Here is a 13921-nt window from a genome sequence, read left to right on the forward strand (position 1 = left end):
AGCATACAGGCACGCGTGCACACACACACACACACACACACACACACACACACACACACACACACACACACACACACACACACACACACACACACACACACACACACACACACACACACCTGCACAGAGTCACTTTACAGATCCAAATGTACCTATATGTACCTCTACCTTGTGTACATCCCAATGTATACAAGGTACAACCTTGTGTACATTGCAACTGTCGACTGTACATCCCAATCGCGACACGAACTGTACCGCTATTGACTGGAGGGCACTCGGCAAGTGGCTTAAGCACTCAAGTAAGCACTTCAATTAAATGATTGATAAGGAACGGTTGGCTTGGGAAACGATAGCAAGCTGATTGGTAATTGCACATACCCGCAAAAGACTAAACATTTCTTAATATTTTCAGATTTTACTTTAAATTTAAAGTTATTTCGTCCGTGTGATCTGATCTCCAAACTCGAATTATATTTCGATGATGTACTTGAATTCGTCTGTGAGAGTAGATGGTGGAAAATCACATAATACAATGCATGACACCACTCTCAGCTCCTAATTTGAAAACTATAACACTTACAAAAACGATGAATACAGCGATTCACAGCTATGATGAACAAGCATTTGATAATATGAGCGAGGAAAGTGGAAAAAAAAACCAAACATATTTTGAGCACTTTATCATTTATAAACCATTGCGGCCTTTTCCCACTCACGGAGTTGTTGAGCAAGCCGACCAAAATTGTGAATACCCCAGCCAGATAACCCAGGATGTGCCTTCAGACCCCATTGAGAACGAGGTGGCCAAGAATCGCCTGATAAATGTAAAAATTTAAGACCGTTCATTTATGACACAAAGCTTGGAGGTAAGGTGGATAGCAGAGGGGGTGGTGATCAGATACAGGAAAGTATTGATACTTGTATAGACTGGGCAAAAGATTAGCAGATGGAATTTCACCTGAGCAAGTGTAAGGTGTTGGGGATGGGAAAGAACAATGACAATCGGGATTACAGGATGTAAGGGGTAATTTTGGAGCGTGTCACACAGGAGAAGGATCTGGGCGTGGTAATAGATACGGGAGGTAAGCAGGCAGCACAGTACCAGGCAGCTATAGGTAAAGCAAATAGGGTCTTCGGCTTATATTTGGAGGGGGCTCAATTATAAATCAAAAGAGGTGGTGTTAACATTTTACAGGAATTTAGTAAGGGCCACATCGAGAATATTGTGTGTAGTTCTGGTCACCACAGTTCCAGAAGGACATAGATGCCAAAGAGAGGGTTCAGCGCAGGGCTACTAGATTGATTCTGCTCATAGCTAGACTCAGCTATGAGGAGCGGCTGAAGGAGACAGGGCTTTATCCATGAGAAAGGAGGCGGTTATGAGGAGATATGATAGAGATGTTTAAGATAATGAAAGGTACAGACAAAATAAGTGAAGATGAGTTATTCAGCAGAGGAGACAGTGATAGGACCAGGGGCCAGAGCCTGAGAGTAAAGAAAAGGAGAGTTAAGACTGTTGGTAGCAAGGCAGGGGTCTTTCACTCAAAGAGTAGTTAATGCATGGAATGGTCTCCCTGGAAAGGTTGTGGCAGCAGAAAAAGTGGATAAGCTTAATTAGAATTAGATAGGTACCTGGAAGTTATGGAGGTCGAGGGGTGTCGGTATGTTAATCGGACTTTTAGGTAGTTTGAGCATTGATGGGTGATTGTGTGCATGTGTGCATGTGTACGGAGTGCTGTTGGTGGGGGTCTTTTCGGGGGGGGTTGTGTGTTTGATGTTGTGCGTTTTTGACCAAGCCCATGCCCCCCTTCCTTGAGGGGAAGAAAAGAAAAGAAAAGAAAACAAAAACTACAACAACTTTAAAAACAAAAATTGTTTCGTTAATTGAAAACATTTTTTGCATTTTCTTCCATGGAGCTCATGTGGATAAATTACTATAGTGTTCGCACAGGTATGATGGGCTCAATGGCCTCCACCTGTGTTTGATTTCATTGTATAATCATCTTCAAAAGGGGTGTTTTGATTAACCCATACACCCAATATTGAGTCTTACACTTCTTGGAGCTTTCTTCGTATACATGCAAAGTTTCAGGCTGCTAGGTTTTCTGGTTTTGGAGTTATGGAGGACACACACACACACACGTATTATTATTGACATTGATATTGTGTCACCGCAATCACCGAGTTGTACCAGTACTCACCAATAAACGCCTACCTCAGTAATTGGTGTATTTTGTGCCACTGACCACCTCTCGGATAGCATTTTCACCATGTTTGATTCAAGAACATACACAAAATAAAACCTGCTTTCGATTCCTACCAACCCACTCTCCATCAGCTCCAACTTGCCATGTATGATCATGGGTGTACATGGAGGATCAACTGAGATGGTGGTGAACAGCTGTCTTGAGACCGGAGGGAAGAATGACATTGAAGAGAATACGGATGTTGGTTCCACAGGTGGGGGGAAGAGGAACGAATGAGTGGAGGGTAAAAAAAAAGGTGCAGATTTCCTTCTCTCGTCTTTGTCCATCTCCAGGTTGTTTGTAACGTTTTTGCATATTTCACGAGTGTATTGAGTCCCCGTTATTCCCACTTATTGAACATTTAATTTCCATCAAAATTTCTGTTCACTCATTAATGAACAAAAATCAATGGAACAAAGAAATAGCCTCAAAAACCACTGATCGGTAAGCAGAGATAGAAGACACCATCTTGCTTTGTCACTACACCTCAAATTATTCACCTTCTGCGACAGGTTCCATCATCAAGCTGAACTACGCTTCTATATTTTATTACTGCACTTCCTTTTCGTGGTTTTCATTAAAAAATTTGGATCAAAATAAATCAACGACGTACATGATGTAAGCAGACTTTAAAATATTTTCTCTTACTCTTTGCAAGGAGTACATGATAAACAAAGCTATCTTCATGGTGTTAATAGTTTGCTTGAAATTGTCAGGTTGTAGCTTTGGTGGTAATGCCAGCTAAGTGGTCTCATTTTTATAAAACGACAACATGTCTGGTCATGTGTAAGTTCAAGTGATGGCTTTCTCGGAAGAGTGCGATGGAGTTTTATGGCTTCAAAAATCTGATGCCATGAACATTGCATTATGTATTGATGAGCTCAGTGGATCATAAACAGGAATATCATTAAAATATTCTACCAATAGAGTTTGGTGTCCCAGCAGCATTGTTATGTCTACAAAACGTATGTACTGCAATCAGATATACCAAAAAAAGTCTACTTTGGATATCAGCTTCACCAAACATAAAGGATGTATTACATTAATCATCGGGGCTGCCAGGACGGCCTCGACTTAATAGTACACATACTCACTTTTAGGCTATCTAGCCTGGGTTTGAATCCTGAGCAATCCCTCCCATCCTTGATAGAGCAAGTCAGTTCTGGTGAAAAGATAAAAAGAATTGAATAAAACAAAAACTTGTTGAAAATAATTCACTTTTTGATACTCAAATATGACAGGTTTCAGATACTGCACATAGTTTTATTTCATCAAGGGGATTAAAATGGGTTAGTATATGGAGCATTCCCATTTGTCTCCTGAACTCATGGTTCTGAGGTTGGAATCGCATGTGCTGTTGATTTATACATTCTCTCCTATCATGTTTTTGAAAGTCATTTGGAAGAAGAGCGAGATTTGCTTTGCCCTTCGTGTCGATGTGATATTTTCGAAGTCTAAAAAGGATATAACTTTGTAAAAAATTGAAGAAACGTCCTGAAAATCGAACTTGTTCTGTAACTTATCATAATAAAGCTGTGTAGCAAATTTCAGTTGGATATGTTAAAGGGTATGGAAAAAAATGTCTGAAAAACCACAGGTGGGACAGACAGACGGATTGACGGGCAGATGGAGAGCAAACCGAGAGTACCCTTTGGTGAAACCGGCAGGGGACTTTCGAGAACAGCACTCGGTAGAGCGCATACCTATGCCAGGCTTGACAGTTTACGTTTTGTATCCCACTGATAGGGATCTGAATCCTGACCTGAACCATGATCCAATCGGCTTGTTCTTGTCACCTACCCAACTCATCCTCCAAGTTTCGTCCGAATCCGTCCACAACAGTTTGAGATATCCTGCTCACAGACAAACAGACAAACAGGAGTGAAAACATAACCTCCGTCCACCTTTAGTAGCGGAGGAAATCACAGTCCTTGTCCTACATATGTTGAATATAGAAGTCCTCTACGAGCCTTATAATCAATTTAAAATGTAAAAAATATATAATTAAATGAATGGCTTTACCATCGATTGATGATTCCTGCACGGCTTGCCTCCAGCTGCACTGCGTAAGTCCAAGCAGTGCTGTTGTAGGTTCAAAACCACTCAGGCATTATGATGAAACACCATTAACTAAATCGTGCAGACAGCTCACAGGTCGATTGGGAATGTACACTGAATGAACATGGTGCACCGAAAACCTCAGAAGGTCCCAACAGTTCTGAGATGAGCCTTGTTGAGGAAAGCCATTGCATTCATGTGACAACATGATGTCACTACATAAATTTCGTTAAACATCTGCACGAGGGATATCTTATAATGTCTTGTCATACAGTACATGACTATGATTAGGTTATATGGACAATGATGTGTTTCTGCAGGTGCATAGTCCCGGCTCTGAGCACAAAGGGAAGGGGAGTATACGGTCAAGGACTGATGATGCGATTCAATAAATGTGTGTGTGTGTGTGTGTGTGTGTGTTCCAGGCTGGCTGGAATGACCAAGTTCATTGAAAGACAATAGCAGAACAATCATATACGTCACAAAAGGTATCCTGGTAATTGGTAAATTGCTGGTCAATTGTCCCAATACAATGAGAGTATTGTCGACAGGTGTGAGGCAAACGGCTGGTCATGGCAAGAATTTGACATTTGGTCAATGGCCTTGCGAAAGACACCGTGTGATCTTTAACGTTCACTAGCATAAGTCGACAGATGTGGACCGCCCCCCCCCCCCCCACTTAACGTCCATCTGAGGGACGGTGCAATTATTGATGCAACACCATGTCTGTGAAGCACCAATCTGACAGTTTATAATCGATGCGGTCGTGAATCGAACCCAGACAAGACAGCTCAAAGGTAAGTGCACAACCTCTGAGCCGTCCCGTGAGTTCCACAATTAGGATGTTGAGAGAAAGAGTTAGCCCGGCTCACAAACACAAGGGCAATTAATTTTGTAAAACAAGCTCAAGCAAGTGCAGCATGCATTATCTTAATACAGGCACAACGGATAACTTATAAATTATTATAATAACCATTTATGGCTTTTTGATTTCATGAGATCAATTCGGCAGTGAAATTGTATTGAATTAATTTGGAGAAAACAGTCATATTATTAATTCATCGTGGCTTCCTTAAAGGATGAAAAATAATCTTTCCACCTCCCCTGCACCACCAGGACCGCCGGTCTTTGAAGTACAAATAATCTTAATTGCTGTGGCAGTTTATGAGAACACATCAAAAAGATTAGCAAAATGCTTTCTACTGGGAAATTTTTTTTTTTACTGAAAATAATTTTGAAATTGATCTGGTTCGTACTATGATGAGATGCGAGGCAACTCGTAAAATATACTCGAAGATCGCTGTTATTTCATTAATGATTAGCGAGTCGTTAGGACTTATGACATAATCAAAGAAGTGACAATTAAACTTTCGCATTTCATGAACATCAAGGTGTGTCAAACCTCAATTTTGGATGGCACTTCCACAGTACTGCACTTAGACATTGATCCACTCTCTCCATGCCTGTCCTTTTGTTCATTTGAACTTTTAACTTCTGACAAGTACTGACGACAAGATAAAGTTCCATAGAAAAGTAATTCATGCACGACAGGTATTTCTTTGTTGAACTTTGTTTTGTGAGTGGTTTGGTGATAAAGTTTTGTTGCAGTGTTTTCACTTGTGTGAATATTTGCCTGGTGTTGGCTTGGGAGTTAGGGTGACTGGCTTGGGATCTTAGGGTCCTGAATTCAAGCTCTGTTGGCTGCTGAACACCAGATGGGGTTGACTCAGCCTGACATCCTTCTGACGTTGGTGAAATGAGTATCAGTGTACTGATATAGGGGCACAACATCAGTGACACAGCTGTGCTTTCAAGAAATGGCAGCTACCTGGTGGCCAACCTGCTATATGCAAGAAGAACGCTCATGTGCGTTCAATTCCTATGGCTGCTCAGCTGAAATTTCTGTACCTTGTGATGTTGTGGTGACCTGTCCAGGGTTGTTTCTCAGCCATGGAGATGTTGTTGACTTGTTTTAAGTCTCTGATGGTCATTTAGAAGTATCGGCCTTTTTCAACCACGACCTACTCTTTTGGGGTAGGTGTCTTGACGAGTCAGATTAGGGTGTGTGTGTGTGTGTGTGTATGTGTATGTGTGTGTGTGTGTGTGTGTGTGTATGTGTGTGTGTGTGTGTGTGTGTGTGTGTGTCTGTGTGTATGTGTGTGTACACAAGAGTTGTGGTATATTGCATTGCAATAAGGTATTTGAAAAAGGTTGATATAATTCTTGGAGATTGTTGCTGCCTTTATGGTAGTATCATGGGTACAGTTTTTCACTTCTCTCAACACTTTTAGGATAAAGCACAAAGGAAGAGGGGCATATTATTTTAAACTATAACTGCAAGAGATAATCATAAGAGACTATTTCAGTTGATTGCAAGGAGAGGGAAACAAGTCGATAAATGAATGAGATTAAATTGAAAGGAAATGCTTTGGGAATTTGTGTGTGTGTGTGTGTGTGTGTGTGTGTGTGTGTGTGTGTGTGTGTGTGTGTGTGTGTGTGTGTGTGTGTGTGTGTGTGTGTGTGTGTGTGTGTGTGTGTGTGTGTGTGTGTGTGTGTGTGTGTGTGTGTGTGTGTGTGTGTGTGTGAGAATATCTGCCACATGGACGTTGTCTTCTGGCCCACCAATCACAACCAGCAGGCATCACCATTATCTTTAGCGATCAGGAGTTTTCTGAAGATGATGAATGAAGTTCTCTAACTTGGATTAATGAAGTTGTTCGATGGCACTTGCTGGTCCAATATCGTGCAGTAAGAGCTTTAATGGGAGTTTGGGACTTCATCTGGTGGCCTCAGTAATCACATTTCGGGATGCATCATGAACCAGTATAAAGCCGTAAGGTTTCAAAGTCACTAAGTGGATGGAACAGCAATGTAGCACCGATGAGCCTCAAAAAGGGCAAAACTAGTCGATAGCTTCGCTTTTCGTCTGCTTGGTGACAGTATTTAACCTTGCCATCTTTGCACTGCAAGAGGGCATCTGGGGCTGCAGTCCTGACATCATGATGGTATCATCATGGCATTCGTCCAGGTCGGAGAACTTCATCAATCAGATTGTTGCGATTATGGAAAAAGGACCCTGGGTGACGCACTCAACACATAAGAACCCTGAGTTAGATATTTCATTAGTGAGTGTGTTTAGTCAGGTTACCTTCCCCCTCATAACAGGGATGGAGAAAATGTGTTGTGTGGGTTTCGCAGGTTCTATTCCTTATGTAATTTCTTACCCTCTTGAAATTTCCTTATCCATCCATCCATCCATCCCAATCTCTCACCCTTTCCCTCTCAAACCTCTTAAACCCTGTACTGTCTTAAATCCCCCCACCCCCTCTTCATTTAATCAATGTCAATCCCTCCCATCCTCAATCTATTTGAATCTTTTTCTCCATTCTTCTTCCCCCTGTACCTTCCCACAGCACAAATCATAGACACAATGCAGCATGTCTTACAGCACACATATTACGATACAAAACATGATCAAAACCATATTACAAGTCTCTCAATCAAAGTCTGAAGCCTTTCTCTTACAACTGCTGCCAGTTTTTGTTAAGATGGAGGTGGGATTCTCCAGCATTCCATTATCCAAATTCTGTAGCCAGAGTTGTTTCAGATTTTCTAGACATTGTGGAACCAGTAATCGATGTTGACCTGTCACTCCACAAGACTCTTTTCCACATTTTGAGGCCACAGAATAAACAACAATGGCACCACTCCATCCAATGCCCTAAATTGATTATGTGGATGACCAGCTGCTCTTCCATGGGATTCCATAAAAAGTAAGGCTCAACCACTTGCAACGGTGTGTGCCTGACATCCCAAATAATTACTAAACATTTTCATTACAGCATAGACGTTAAACGTCATAAGAGAATCCCATCTTTTCTGACAAACCTCCCAGCCCAGCTCATGGTTTCCTTTAGAGTCAGGTAATTATTGATCTACCTTATCATTCATCAGGTTTGGTTTTGCCGAGAAAAACTCCACATCATGTGATGGAGTTTCCCACTGTTGATCGGAGGATCAATGACAGTTGAAATATTCTTGATAAAGGATCTTTTTCTCTTTCTCTTTCTCTTTCTCTCTCTCTCTCACTCTCTCACATACAGCTAATCATCATTCCTGATTTGAACTCCATTAACCTTTCCTCTAGCACATCATGTTCTGAAACTAAGCAATGGAAACATTCCCTGACTCTTTATACTATCTGTCAATCACACTAGCACTTGTACAAATTGGGAATTTTCAAAACCAGGAAGTGTTTGCTTTATGTGTGGTGCAATGACCTTATCAGCTGTAATTATTTATCATTCAAAAAAATACCATCTCCCTATATAAAACACAATGTGTGTATTGGTTCGCTGGAATAGGTGACCCTCATTGTCAATAATTCTGTCTGTTTGTTTGGATGTTTGTTCGTTTATCATCAGCATAATTGGTAGTAAACGTGGGCGGATTTTGACCAAACTCGGGTGGTAGGTACATCTTATGACCTAGTGCTTTGGAAATTGTGATGGTTGCTAGGGACGCTTTGGTTCCCTAGCAACAACCGAAAAACCTTCAAAATCAGTACTGTTCACGCGAAATCAATTCTAAAAGCCATTATCACACGTAGGGTTATGAAATTTGGCACGAATGATCTACAGGTGATGCTCTATCAAATATATTCCGGTTTTGTGATATATAGAATAGTTTACCCGCAGCAGCCCCTACAATTAGGGTATGCGCAAAAATTGGCGAAAATTGAAGGCCCCCTAGCGACCAGGTGAGTGCATCAATACGAATGAAACTTTGCAGGTTCATGGTACTCAATGAGTACTACAACTTTGACTCAGGACATATTGACCGATTTCGCTTAGGTCAGGGGTCAAAGGTCAATTAGTGCAAAAATCGATAATATGCGAGCGCTGGAGGTACCTTCGCGCCAAATGCAACTTCTCCTTGGGTTATGGTCGGATGGTCATGAAAATTCACACTAATCGTCTGGAATACATTGTGCACAAACGATCAAGCCGGATTTTCGATTTAGATCTTTGTTCACCCACAGCACCTCCTCGAACTTTGGGGATTTCCGATTTCAAACCGCATTTTCATTCAAATGGATACCGAGTAGTTATCAGTAGATGGAACTGGATGAGATATGATATGCATAATCTTAAGGTGATTCCCTATCCGCTATATGACATCCGTTTTGCTCTATATCTTATAGTTTCAATGCTCCGCAACCCATCGCTGCCTACCGGCTTGTTTGTGTATTTCTATGTCCCCCTTCAAAAGGATGATTTAAGAAAGGTTTTAAAGGCCAATCTTTTAACACGACTGTCTGTTCATTACGGTCTATTTTTTTCAGGATAAAAAAGCAATCATTTTTCATAAAAGAGTAAAGTAGTCTCTTCCATTGGAATTGCAGACGGTGACTTGCAATCGGGCCTCAAGGGTGGTGTACAGAATCATTTCAAAACATAACAATAAATACAAGGCACACGGAGTTGAAATTCTCTGCACATGATGTGTAACGAGTGCAGAGTAAAACTGAGTGTTCATTTACATCCATAGGATGTCAAATAAATAAAAGAGATAAATGCACATCTGACGCGAGGCCGAGGCTTCAGACTTTGGTATGCTCACGAGGCTGTACCATCGAAACAAAACATCCCAGAAGGTGAATAAAACAGGGTCACATTTTTACATGTAGTGTTTTCAAATAACACTTTTTCTTGCTACGAAATATTATATCTTCCAGTCTCCTTGAACATTTCAAATAAAATAATTCCAACCTGCCAATTTTTATGGGATTTATACTAGTTATGCAATAATCATCTGCCTCATGTACATTGTAAGCAGATTATACACTACAATTGCCTTAAAGGGAAGGCTATTTGAAACTTATCAGACAAACTTACATAAAGCATTGATTTCTCAATTTCCTTTTTTAAAAAAATGATTATTCATCTTCCTTTTGTCTATTTTTTTTATGAAAGATTTGTGTCCATGATCATTATATTGCATCTCCTCTCATAATTTCAGACTGTGTCAATGTGCATCCTGTCATGTCTTTGCTTTCCAGAGTTGAGCTGGAGTCAAGCCAGAAACCATTGAATAATTCGCTGGGTCAGCCTGTTTTACTTTATGCTGAATCAGGATCATCATGATGTTTCTGCAGAATCTCAAATTTTATCACGCCTACTCACTCTTTCAGCTATTTGGCTGTGATGGCCCCGTGTTGACAGACCGCCCAAAGAAACAACCACCTCACTAGACATGACTTATGACTGCCACTGCTGTCGAGTTTCCTATCTTTCCAAGATGGACCTGAAGGGTACTTTGTTTGAGACTTTTCACTCCCTGGTATTGTCCTTCAAATACTAATAAAGCTCTGGAGGGGAAGTGTAGCGAATGAACAGACTAAGGAAGGAAGTTCCTCAAGCAGGAAAAGGAGTGGAACAAAGGTGTGTATGAGAGTGGAAGGGGCTGGGGTCAAAATCCTCCATACTTACATGTCGTAGCAGAGAGTCCATAAATTGATAACATCATGACATCTGCCTTAGGCTCTTGCCATGCGAATAGCAACAGGAAGCTTGGTTCTGACTTGTGGTTGTTTCAGTTCAAACAAGGTATAAGCTTGCAAATGGAGACAAGCAAGGCATTGCCAGTGACGACCTGTTTTTCTGGTCCTGCATTGTGGAGTGCATTGGGTGCCAACTTATATACTCCACAATCTTCTGTATAGTGCAAAGGAAATGCATTTTAATTAATTAGAGTTCATAGAACAACTTACCCCATACTGTCTTGAGAAACAAGGACATGGGAAGAGACTTTTAATTTCTTGCTTTGCATTTCCGAGCACGATCTATGTTTGTTTTATTCATGAACCTTGAATAACGGACGTGATGGTAACCACATAGCATTATGTGCCACCATATTTGTCAGAATGCAGAATCATAAACAATTATTCTGCCCTTAGGGCCTGAGTGTTAATGCTGATTATCATACTTTTTCTCATAGTTGCTCTGCCCTCAGGGCATGAATATTTTTTCAAAGTCCTTCTGAATGGAAGGGTTATGAAAGTACAAAGAATGTGGTTTGTGTTCAACCGTGTTCAAGCATATAATTCAATTTAAATAAAATAAAGATTTTGAAGGTTGTAGAATTTTCCTTTTTTTTTTGGAAGTTTCCCACTGTTGATGCAGCATCTTTGACACCACCTTATTTAACACGCTGCACTAGTTCTTCGTGCTTGTTATTTTTGTCCTTTATGACATCCTTAAAAACAGTAGGTTTCTTGTTTGGAATGATTTTCAATTTTGTTTGACTGCCAGGCAGAGTAAAAATACTCTCTCTCTCTCTCTCTCTCTCTCTCTCTCTCTCTCTCTCTCTCTCTCTCTCTCTCTCTCTCTCTCTCTCTCTCTCTCTCTCTCTCTCTCTCTCTCTCTCTCTCTCTCTCTCTCTCTCTCTCTCTCTCTCTCTCTCTCTCTCTCTCTCTCCCAAAGTACTGCTACAGATTCGTTTTCCGATTAGTGTTGAAAATATAACACTCAATTGAAATCAATTTGTTCCTCGATCCGAAACTCACATTTGTAGGCATACAGCCAGACAGACAGACAGAAGTGTTAACCCCACTTTTAGCTTCAAGTGTGCGAGGTAATTAGTTTGCATTGTACTTCTCCTGTCCTATGCTTTAATGGATGGTGACGCTGTTATGTCATGTCCTTTCCTGAATATGTCTTTTGTTTCTCCATTAATTGATTATGCAAGTGTTTTGAGGAGAGGCAACACAATTGAATGTCTGTGTTATTTGTGTAAATTGTCATTCCTTTAATTATGGAACATCATTACACCAAAATATGATCTCAGTCTTATCTCAGTTGGCAGGGCCCTTTGTTGACGTTCCAAATTGCGAAGTTTTTTAAGACCTAAAGAAGCGTTTGTGGTCTTCTAGTAAGGAACGGAAGTCCACTTGAACTCGACTTCTTGGGACAATGCGTGCCCATACATGGAGGAATGCCCTCGGGTTCACACATTGAATTGGAGATGCAAAGGGGGAAAAAAGCTTCTTCTTTTTTATGTGTATTTCAGTGTTTGGCTGATCAGCCGTGTAATTAACGGCCTGTTAACTAAAGCAAGTTCTTCAATTTTAAGGAGATGGAATCCCAACAACTCTTCAGGCCACTTCAGATGAAAATCAGCCAAAGTCGTTTGCATGGTAATGATTCCAAAGAGAGGTAAGAGCCGCAAGCTGCTCTAATGCATTACCTCGCAGCCCTTACCTTGCACAGAGGACACAGCATAGACACTTCATGAATTGCCTGCACCACCGCTGGACTGTTTGCATATCTCTCCTTTTTATTAGCGTCTATATGGTGCCTAATGACTTCCCATTAAAAGCAAATGGCTCTTTCAGTCACAAATTGTATGGCTTTTAATTTGTCGCTGTTCAAATAACTGTCCCGTTTGTGAGATAGTGAGATAAAAATGGAATTAATATCCAAAAGTAACATAACAGCGAAAGTTTGCACGCGAGGATGAACAGGAGCGACCGGTGTTTTTGATTCCAATGTAAGATCGTAGATCTATTTGGTTGTCTCGCAGTGTAATTTGAGCACAAAGGGAGCTGCCACTTGTGGTTTCACACTGACCAATTTTTCAGTCACTCCCCAATCAAGTAAAGAAGCGCAGGATTTTACTCACACCCACCCCCTCCCCCACAAGTCTCCCCCCCCCACACCCGCTACCCATATAATCTCCATCCTGGTTAAACATTCAGTATCCTGAACCTCGGCACCAGAGGGCTCTCTGAAAGTTGGTACAGCAGGCAATTGCAAATGAAAAATGTTCAAGAAACTGAGCAAAAGTTAAGGTCCGGATGTTGAGGTCCAAAGGGTGTATCTTACCCAACTTTTTTGTGCCAAAGGAATTTTGCCCCCATATTACTCTGCATAGTCTCCATTGTTCATCGCAAGAAGATGCGAACCATACGGTGATGGGGAAAAAATAACTTCGACATTACTAATTACACTGAACAACAAAAATTTTTTACTGGAGATGTGTAAATTGATTTAGACTAATTTGGGTACGCTGATTTCAAAAATCATAACCGTTTTGCTGTATCACGTCAGGATTTTCAGTTACAGAAATATTCCCATTGCCTAGAAGTCAGGATTTCAATGAAATTTACAAAAATTCATTTATTCATTTATTTCATCATGAATGCTTCAAAATTATAGAAATTACAGAAAAACTCCACTAGAATGTAATTAAAAATGCTTTAGGCATTTGGCTTTGCGTTTGTGCTGCTCTGTGTCAGTTTCACGATGCAGGAACCAGCAGAAATCGCCCATCATGTTCGGGTTGTGCCGCCCTTGGTAACGCGTCTCCATGAGTGAAATCTCTTGGTGGAATCGCTCGCCGTGCTCGTCCGAGACTGCTCCCAAGTTGTCAGGGAAGAAGTTCAGGTGCTGGTGTAGGAAATGGATTTTCAGGGACATCCTGGAGCCAAGTTTCCTGAAGGACTCCAGCAGCTGCTGCACTATTTCTTCATAGTTGTCCGCGCGCTCGTTCCCCAAGAAGTTGGCCGTCACAGCTTTGAAGCTCCTCCACGCTGCCAGCTCTTTGGGGTTTAGAGT

At 41.1% G+C, this 13921-nt stretch overlaps 1 long non-coding RNA gene across 2 annotated transcripts in view; it reads right to left on the reverse strand.

The window, feature by feature from the left end:
• Nucleotides 1-4012: 4012 nt before the first annotated feature.
• Nucleotides 4013-13921, reverse strand: part of LOC147022780 (uncharacterized) — a 17771-nt gene continuing 7862 nt past the window's right edge. For both annotated transcript variants that reach the window (XR_015059703.1, XR_015059704.1), the window contains exons 3-4: nt 4269-4464; nt 4013-4099 (exon numbers count right to left, since the gene is read on the reverse strand). This is a non-coding gene — a long non-coding RNA (uncharacterized LOC147022780). The remainder of the gene's footprint in view (nt 4100-4268; nt 4465-13921) is intronic.

Source organism: Eptatretus burgeri, chromosome 7 (assembly GCF_056783735.1).
Source record: "Eptatretus burgeri isolate ZD-2024b chromosome 7, Ebu_testis_v1, whole genome shotgun sequence".
In the NCBI taxonomy this organism is placed as follows: domain Eukaryota; kingdom Metazoa; phylum Chordata; class Myxini; order Myxiniformes; family Myxinidae; genus Eptatretus; species Eptatretus burgeri.